General features: G+C 30.1%; 1 long non-coding RNA gene across 1 annotated transcript; it reads right to left on the bottom strand.

Annotated features, from left to right (window-relative positions):
• Positions 1 to 1,006: 1,006 nt before the first annotated feature.
• Positions 1,007 to 9,037, bottom strand: LOC142317338 (uncharacterized). Its single transcript, XR_012754703.1, has 3 exons — positions 8,477 to 9,037; positions 7,673 to 7,800; positions 1,007 to 1,144 (listed from the first exon to the last, which is right to left on the bottom strand). It is a non-coding gene; the product is annotated as an uncharacterized LOC142317338 (long non-coding RNA).
• Between the last annotated feature and the right edge of the window lie 125 nt (positions 9,038 to 9,162).

The following is a 9,162-nucleotide window of genomic DNA, read 5'->3' as shown; positions in this document are numbered from 1 at the left end:
GATGTTCCCTATCTCCGTTACTTTTTAATCTTTACATGGAACTAGCAATTAATGATGTTAAAGAACAATTTAGATTTGGGGTAACAGTACAAGGTGAAAAGATAAAGATGCTACGATTTGCTGATGATATAGTAATTCTAGCCGAGAGTAAAAAGGATTTAGAAGAAACAATGAACGGCATAGATGAAGTCCTATGCAAGAACTATCGCATGAAAATAAACAAGAACAAAACAAAAGTAATGAAATGTAGTAGAAATAACAAAGATGGACCACTGAATGTGAAAATAGGAGGAGAAAAGATTATGGAGGTAGAAGAATTTTGTTATTTGGGAAGTAGAATTACTAAAGATGGACGAAGCAGGAGCGATATAAAATGCTGAATAGCAAAAGCGAAACGAGCCTTCAGTAAGAAATATAATTTGTTTACATCAAAAATTTAAATGTCAGGAAAAGATTTTTGAAAGTGTATGTTTGGAGTGTCGATTTATATGGAAGTGAAACTTGGACGATCGGAGTATCTGAGAAGAAAAGATTAGAAGCTTTTGAAATGTGGTGCTATAGGAGAATGTTAAAAATCAGATGAGTGGATAAAGTGACAAATGAAGAGGTATTGCGGCAAATAGATGAAAGAAGCATTTGGAAAAATATAGTTAAACGAAGAGACAGACTTAGAGGCCCCATACTAAGGCATCCTGGAATAGTCGCTTTAATATTGGAAGGACAGGTAGAAGGGAAAAATTGTGTAGGCAGGCCATGTTTGGAATATGTAAAACAAATTGTTAGGGATGTAGGATGTAGAGGGTATACTGAAATGAAACGACTAGCACTAGATAGGGAATCTTGGAGAGCTGCATCAAACCAGTCAAATGACTGAAGACAAAAAAAAAGTTACGGTACTTATTAATAATGGAATGGTTTTATTTTTAAAGCAAAAAAAAATTATTCCAGTACTGATGTCTGAGAAAGTAAATGTATATTTATACTCCTAAATTACCCACCAGCAATAACTAATCTTGCAATTTTTGCTTGTCTTTGGTGATCATCTGCATCTCCCAACCATCCTGTAATCCAATCAATCATTAACTGAAGTGAAAATAAATCACCATTCTGACTCATATCCAAACCACTCAGTATGACCAAATACCTTAAATCAATAAAATTATAATGCTTATTTTAAAAGAATGTAATCTACGTATTTTACGAATTTTAATCCAGATAGTTACAGTGTGATTCTGCCATAACATAGCCAGAAATTAAACTTCTCAAAATAGCATAAAATAAATTAAGTAAAAAATAAATTAATTACTTTCAGAATTACAATTTTTTTATTTTTTTTAGTTGAAAGAGTGATGCCAACAGTATTCTATAGGAACTAGTCAAATGAGAATGACATCAACCACTAGGATAAATCCTTACTTCATATCATTTTCAATTACAAGATACTACCCACTTGAGATATACCATTTATTCAGTAATGACCACAGTAAGGGATGAAATTATCATCCTTCCTCTAATATAAAAATAATTAATAACTAGTAAAATAATATAATACTAATATATTAATTTATTTAATTTACATTTTTTATAATCCGTTTTTTCTTTATTTTTCCTCTGTACGTTTAAACAACTACATATAATAAAATATTTTTTCAGCCTCTGTAAAGTACAGAATTAGAGAACACACTTACCTTTAATTCTTCATGTTCAAAATGTTTTCAGGTCTACTAAGCCCATCTTCAGTGATTTTTTCTAATAATTCTTATTTTTGTACATTTACACATTAAATTATAGCTTTTTACTTTTATTTTGTTACTTTTATTAATAAAAAAATTTAAAAACATTTTAAAAATTCAGAACAAATATTTGTTCAGTCAAGAGAATGAAAAGTATTGCAATAACTATTAATTTATCAATATCTTATCTTTGTATATCAAATAAATTAATTTGAATAAGAATGTTCCCTTATTTGCAGATTTAGAAGGCTAATAACAAATTTATCCTTAAAATAAGCATAAATTATTAGGTTTCTTATTATTATTATTATTAAAAAATAGGTTTCTCATTAACCTTGAAAAACCTATTTTTTTATTTTTAAATGATTAAAATGTTCATTAAATCTACCTTTAAAGGACCTATTCGTTTTAGTATATATTTTTTCAAAATTGTTGCATTTTATTTTATAAATATCGAAAGAATCATATTTATTTTTTACTTTTTTACCATTGTAATATTTTAAATGTTTTATTATATGATTATCAGGTTTATATTTTTTATCATTATATGTGTTAATCAAGTTATCTATAATTTCATTTGTATAAGAGTATTTTAAATAAATATTTTAACTATTTTTATAATTGGGTATTAATATTTGTTATTGAAAAATTCTGGATTATATTTTTTATGTATATTATATTTTATCAATCAATGGCGTATGATACCCATTTTTTATAGCTATATTTTTTTATATTATTTATTTCATTATACAATTCCTGTTTATTGTTTATGTACTTTATTTCTCTATTTATCATGTTTTTAAAAATATTATTTTTTTTTTAAATGTAAATTCACCCTTATAAATTTGCAAACAGAATTTGATGGGGACAACCTTACTAAATTATTTAAATTGGCATACAAAGATTAGATTAGAAATTAATAGTTATTGTAATAATTTTCATTCTCTTGACTAACATATATTTGTTCTGAATTTTTAAAATGTTTTAAAATTTTTTTATTAATAAACAATTTTTACAAAATAAAAGTAAAAAGCTATAATTTAATGTGTAATTTTTTTTTTTTTATCTTCAGTCATTTGACTGGTTTGATGCAGCTCTCCAAAGACTCCCTATCTAGTGCTAGTAAATGTAAAAAATAAAAATTATTAAAAAAACATCACTGCAGACTTAAGGGCAGGGACTTAAAGGGGCTTAGGCCTGAAAATATTTTAAACATGAAAAATTAAAGGTAACAGACTCTAATTCTGTACTTTGCAGAGGCTGAAAAAATATATTATATATAATACTAATATTGAAGAGTTATACGGAGGAAATGAATTAGAAAATGGTGTTATAGAGGAAGAAGACGAAGTTGAGGAGGATGAAATGGGAGAAACAATACTGAGATCTGAATTTAAGAGAGCATTAAACGATTTAAATGGCAGAAATGCTCCTGGAATAGACGGAATACCTGTAGAATTACTGCGCAGTGCAGGCGAGGAAGCGATTGATAGATTATACAAACTGGTGTGTAATATTTTTGAAAAAGGGTAATTTCCGTCAGACTTCAAAAAAAGTGTTATAGTCATGATACCAAAGAAAGCAGGGGCAGATAAATGTGAAGAATACAGAACAATTAGTTTAACTAGTCATGCATCAAAAATCGTAATGAGAATTCTATACAGAAGAATTGAGAGGAGAGTGGAAGAAGTGTTAGGAGAAGACCAATTTGGTTTCAGGAAAAGTATAGGGACAAGGTAAGCAATTTTAGGCCTCAGATTAATAGTAGAAGGAAGATTAAAGAAAAAAAAACCAACATACTTGGCGTTTATAGACCTTGAATAGGCATTCGGTAACGTAGACTGGAATAAAATGTTAAGCATTTTAAAAAAATTAGGGTTCAAATACAGAGATAGAAGAACAATTGCTAACATGTACAGGAACCAAACAGCAACAGTAACAATTAAAGAACATAAGAAAGAAGCCGTAATAAGAAAGGGAGTTTGACAAGGATGTTCCCTATCTCCGTTACTTTTTAATCTTTACATGGAACTAGCAATTAATGATGTTAAAGAACAATTTCGATTCGGGGTAACAGTACAAGGTGAAAAGACAAAGATGCTACGATTTGCTGATGATATAGTAATTCTAGCCTAGAGTAAAAAGGATTTAGAAGAAACAATGAACGGCATAGATGAAGACCTATGCAAGAACTATCGCATAAAAATAAACAAGAACAAAACAAAAGTAATGAAATGTAGTAGAAATAACAAAGATGGACCACTGAATGTGAAAATAGGAAGAGAAAAGATTATGAAGGTAGAAAAATTTTGTTATTTGGGAAGTAGAATTACTACAGATGGACGAAGCAGGAGCGATATAAAATGCTGAATAGCACAAGCGAAACGAGCCTTCAGTAAGAGAAATATAATTTGTTACTATACTATATATATAACTTAATAGGCGTAGAAGGAAGTCATGTGGTGTCCCATTAGATTTTTTGATCAGAATTACAAAAAATCAGAGATCTATACATTGATTCAACTAAAATTTGCAGATCTCTTATAGAGTGGTTTTTGTTTACTAATATGATGACTAATTTACTTGACATATATATATACTATTGAATTTGTTTTGTTTTTTGTCAGTTTGAATTTGCATTTAAATTATATATACACATTTTTTTTAAATAGAAAGTACAATAAATTTTATTTCATTAACTACTTCTGATATTTTTTTATATATATTTTTTATTGTTATTATATTATTATTATGTATTGTATTTATTTTTTTTTTTAATCAGAGGTTAATAATAATAATTTTTTTTTTTTTTTGTCTTCATTCATTTGACTGGTTTGATGCAGCTCTACAAGATTCCCTATCTAGTGCTAGCCGTTTCATTTCAGTATACACTCTACATCCTACATCCCTAACAATTTGTTTTACATATTCCAAACATGGCCTGCCTACACAATTTTTCCCTTCTACCTGTCCTTCCAATATTAAAGCGATTATTCCAGGATGCCTTAGTATGTGGCCTATTAATCTGTCTCTTCGTTTAACTATATTTTTCCAAATGCTTCTTTCATCTATTTGCCGCAATACCTCTTCATTTGTCACTTTATCCACTCATCTGATTTTTAACATTCTCCTATAGCACCACATTTCAAAAGCTTCTAATCTTTTCTTCTCAGATACTCCGATCATCCAAGTTTCACTTCCATATAAAGCGACACTCCAAACATACACTTTCAAAAATCTTTTCCTGACATTTAAATTAATTTTTTATGTAAACAAATTATATTTCTCTTACTGAAGGCTCGTTTCGCTTGTGCTATTCAGCATTTTATATCGCTCCTGCTTCGTCCATCTGTAGTAATTCTACTTCCCAAATAACAAAATTCTTCTACCTTCATAATCTTTTCTCTTCCTATTTTCACATTCAGTGGTCCATCTTTGTTATTTCTACTACATTTCATTACTTTTGTTTTGTTCTTGTTTATTTTCATGCGATAGTTCTTGCATAGGTCTTCATCTATGCCGTTCATTGTTTCTTCTAAATCCTTTTTACTCTAGGCTAGAATTACTATATCATCAGCAAATCGTAGCATCTTTATCTTTTCACCTTGTACTGTTACCCCGAATCTAAATTGTTCTTTAACATCATTAACTGCTAGTTCCATGTAAAGATTAAAAAGTAACGGAGATAGGGAACAGGTCTATAAACGCAAAGTATGTTGGTTTGTTTTTCATTAATCTTCCTTCTACTATTAATCTGAGGCCTAAAATTGCTTCCCTTGTCCCTATACTTTTCCTGAAACCAAATTGGTCTTCTCCTAACACTTCCTCCACTCTCCTCTCAATTCTTCCGTATAGAATTCTAGTTAAGATTTTTGATGCATGACTAGTTAAACTAATTGTTCTGTATTCTTCACATTTATCTGCCCCTGCTTTTTTTGGTATATCATTACTATAACACTTTTTTTGAAGTCTGACGGAAATTCCCCTTTTTCATAAATATTACACACCAGTTTGTATAATCTATCAACCGCTTCCTCACCTGCACTGCGCAGTAATTCTACAGGTATTCCGTCTATTCCAGGAGCTTTTCTGCCATTTAAATCTTTTAATGCTCTCTTAAATTCAGATCTCAGTATTGTTTCTCCCATTTCATCCTCCTCAACTTCCTCTTCTTCCTCTATAACACCATTTTCTAATTCATTTCCTCCGTATAACTCTTCAATATATTCCACCCATCTATCGACTTCACCTTTCGTATTATATATTGGTGTACCATCTTTCTTTAACACATTATTAGATTTTAATTTATGTACCCCAAAATTTTCCTTAACTTTCCTGTATGCTCCGTCTATTTTACCAATGTTCATTTCTCTTTCCACTTCTGAACACTTTTCTTTAATCCACTCTTCTTTCGCCAGTTTTCACTTCCTGTTTATAGCATTTCCTAATTGCCGATAGTTCCTTTTACTTTCTTCATCACTAGCATTCTTATATTTTCTACGTTCATTCATCAGATGCAATATATAGTCTGAAACCCAAGGTTTTCTACCAGTTCTCTTTATTCCGCCTAAGTTTGCTTCTGCTGATTTAAGAATTTCCTTTTTAACATTCTCCCATTCTTCTTCTACATTTTCTACCTTATCTTTTTTACTCAGACCTCTTGCGATGTCCTCCTCAAAAATCTTCTTTACCTCTTCTTCCTCAAGCTTCTCTAAATTCCACCGATTCATCTGATACCTTTTCTTCAGGTTTTTAAACCCCAATCTACATTTCATTATCACCAAATTATGGTCGCTATCAATGTCTGTTCCAGGGTAAGTTTTGCAGTCAACGAGTTGATTTCTAAATCTTTGCTTAACCATGATATAATCTATCTGATACCTTGCAGTATCGCCTGGCTTTCTCCAAGTGTATATTCTTCTATTATGATTTTTAAATTGGGTGTTGGCAATTACTAAATTATACTTCGTGCAAAACTCTATAAGTCGGTCCCCTCTTTCATTCCTTTTGCCCAGCCCGTATTCACCCACTATATTTCCTTCCTTGCCTTTTCCAATGCTTGCATTCCAATCTCCAACTATTATTAAATTTTCATCTCCTTTTACGTGTTTAATTGCTTCATCAATCTCTTCGTATACACACTCTACCACATCATCATCATGGGCACTTGTAGGCATATAGACTTTAACAATCGTTGTCGGTTTAGGTTTTGATTTTATCCTTATTACAATGATTCTATCGCTATGCGTCTTGAAATACTCCACTCTCCTCCATATCTTCTTGTTCATCACGAAACCTACTCCTGCCTGCCCATTATTTGACGCTGAGTTCTAAAGTCACCTGTCCAAAAGTCGCCTTCCTCCTAATTATTAATAAATCAATATATTTAATAAAAAAAAAAAAGATGAAGTCTGATTCGAACCGATGTGCCTTTGTAAGATCCAAATATTTCATAATTGAAATTTTATTAGGCTATGACGCTGGAACAAATGAAAATAAGAACCGCTTATGATATATCGTTGAAAAGCTCTCAATGAAGGCTTATTACTGCAGTTAAGAAAAAGTCCATAATCAACATTTTTAGGCTTTTCTGGGCACTTTTGGTCCAGTCGATTGCAATCAAAGGGGGAGTTGCACAAACTAGATGTTACAACAGTCCAAAATAACCTTATCCTATTCAACAGACTCAGTTTTATTTCAACTTTCTACGGCTAATTGTTTTTTAGTTATGCAAGATACACACATACATACATGCCAGAATTAGTCAAAATGGATTCAGGAATAATCAAAATGGATATTTCCGTTGAAATCTAAATTTAATATGACCTCACATTGGACAAATAGCGATTTTTTCAATAATTACTTTATATATACAAAGAATAAATTAGAACCTAATAGTGTAACTAACACCAATTATGTATATAATTTATATTACTTACCTCTTCACTAATTTCCTTTAGAATGCTTGGTTTCAATTCTTGATGTTTAAACAAAGTTCCAATGACAACACATTTCTAACCATTTATATCAGGAAGATCCATTAAACGTGCTATCCTCACATTTGAACCTATAATATAATTTACACATTATAATAAAAAATAAATATCGTAACATATTGTAAAAAATAACAAAACAAGTAATACTAATGCCAAATTATAATAAGGACTATAATTAAATAACAATAGCTACACTTACAAGCAAAACTCTGTATTAAAAACCAGAAACAGAATATGCTTCAAGATGAAAATAGCCGTGTCACAAGTAGTTTACACATATCACTGGCAATTCTTTTTCAGGTAAAGCCAAAGGAAGGATGTATTGCATTAGAAGCAGATCAAAAAAAAACTTCTTTATTCTAATTTATGTAAAAAGTACAGTTAGTTCCAGAATTATGTTACTGTTTTTTTACTTGTTACTGTTATTGTACATAAGATTCTATCAGGAATATGTAGCTGTGCTACACCAAGCATAGAAAAAGAATTACATCAGCCTCTTTCTGGCAGGATCAAGGGAAACCATTAGAAAATCTTAAGTGTTATCACAAGATATAAACAATAATAAAAAAATCAAAATCAGTGTAAAACAAGTGTATAAATTGAAACTATAAAAGTACTTTCCATTTGTACATGTTAAATGAAGTGGAAACACGGGTTTTGTTTCTTTGATTTTTTTAAATTAGTATTAATACATTATTAGAATGAAATCTCATCAAAGTAGTAATAATGATAATCAAGCAAACTTACCCCATTTTTGACCAGACATTTAATAAGATTGTCACGCATCTTACTAAGTCTAGCTGCATATATGTGAGCAAATTGTCGGGTGAAGTCTTTAGACTGATGGCGATACTTAAACTATAAGTTGTTATACGAACATTGAACTCGAGAAAAAACTTCATCCACCGATATTTTATCGGCTGAATTGGGCAAATTTCCCTTTTTATCGTTTACCTTCATGATATCACCTAGTCAAAAATGTTCCCCCACCTTGATTTCAAATATTGTAGTTTTACAACAAAAAACTTCCACGAACAAACGTCATTTATATACTTTGTGATGTAATTTGGAGGTTAAGCAAACAAGTAATACTCAGATAAAGACCAAATTCAATTACTAACAAACACATCATCAAAATTAGCACTTCTGAAGACAATTAATTAAGTCACGAACAACTACCCGCCAACTTAAGTTTGTCAATCAATGTCGCAAACATACCCAACCATACCGAACCACAAACTCTGAAAGAGCCACAAAAATTAATTATGTTTAAAAAGTGAAAATGAGAAAATCTAAATAAAAAACTATCCAAAGTAAATCTTCCAGATTAAATATGTTATTTTTCAAAACGATTTTTTTTTGCACATATGATTTATCATAAAAATAATGGCAAGAAGTTTAAATTCGATACTAAACAATTAATAAATACTGAC

Source organism: Lycorma delicatula, chromosome 1 (assembly GCF_047948215.1).
Source record: "Lycorma delicatula isolate Av1 chromosome 1, ASM4794821v1, whole genome shotgun sequence".
Classification (NCBI taxonomy): domain Eukaryota; kingdom Metazoa; phylum Arthropoda; class Insecta; order Hemiptera; family Fulgoridae; genus Lycorma; species Lycorma delicatula.
This window is presented reverse-complemented; position numbering and strand designations above follow the sequence as displayed.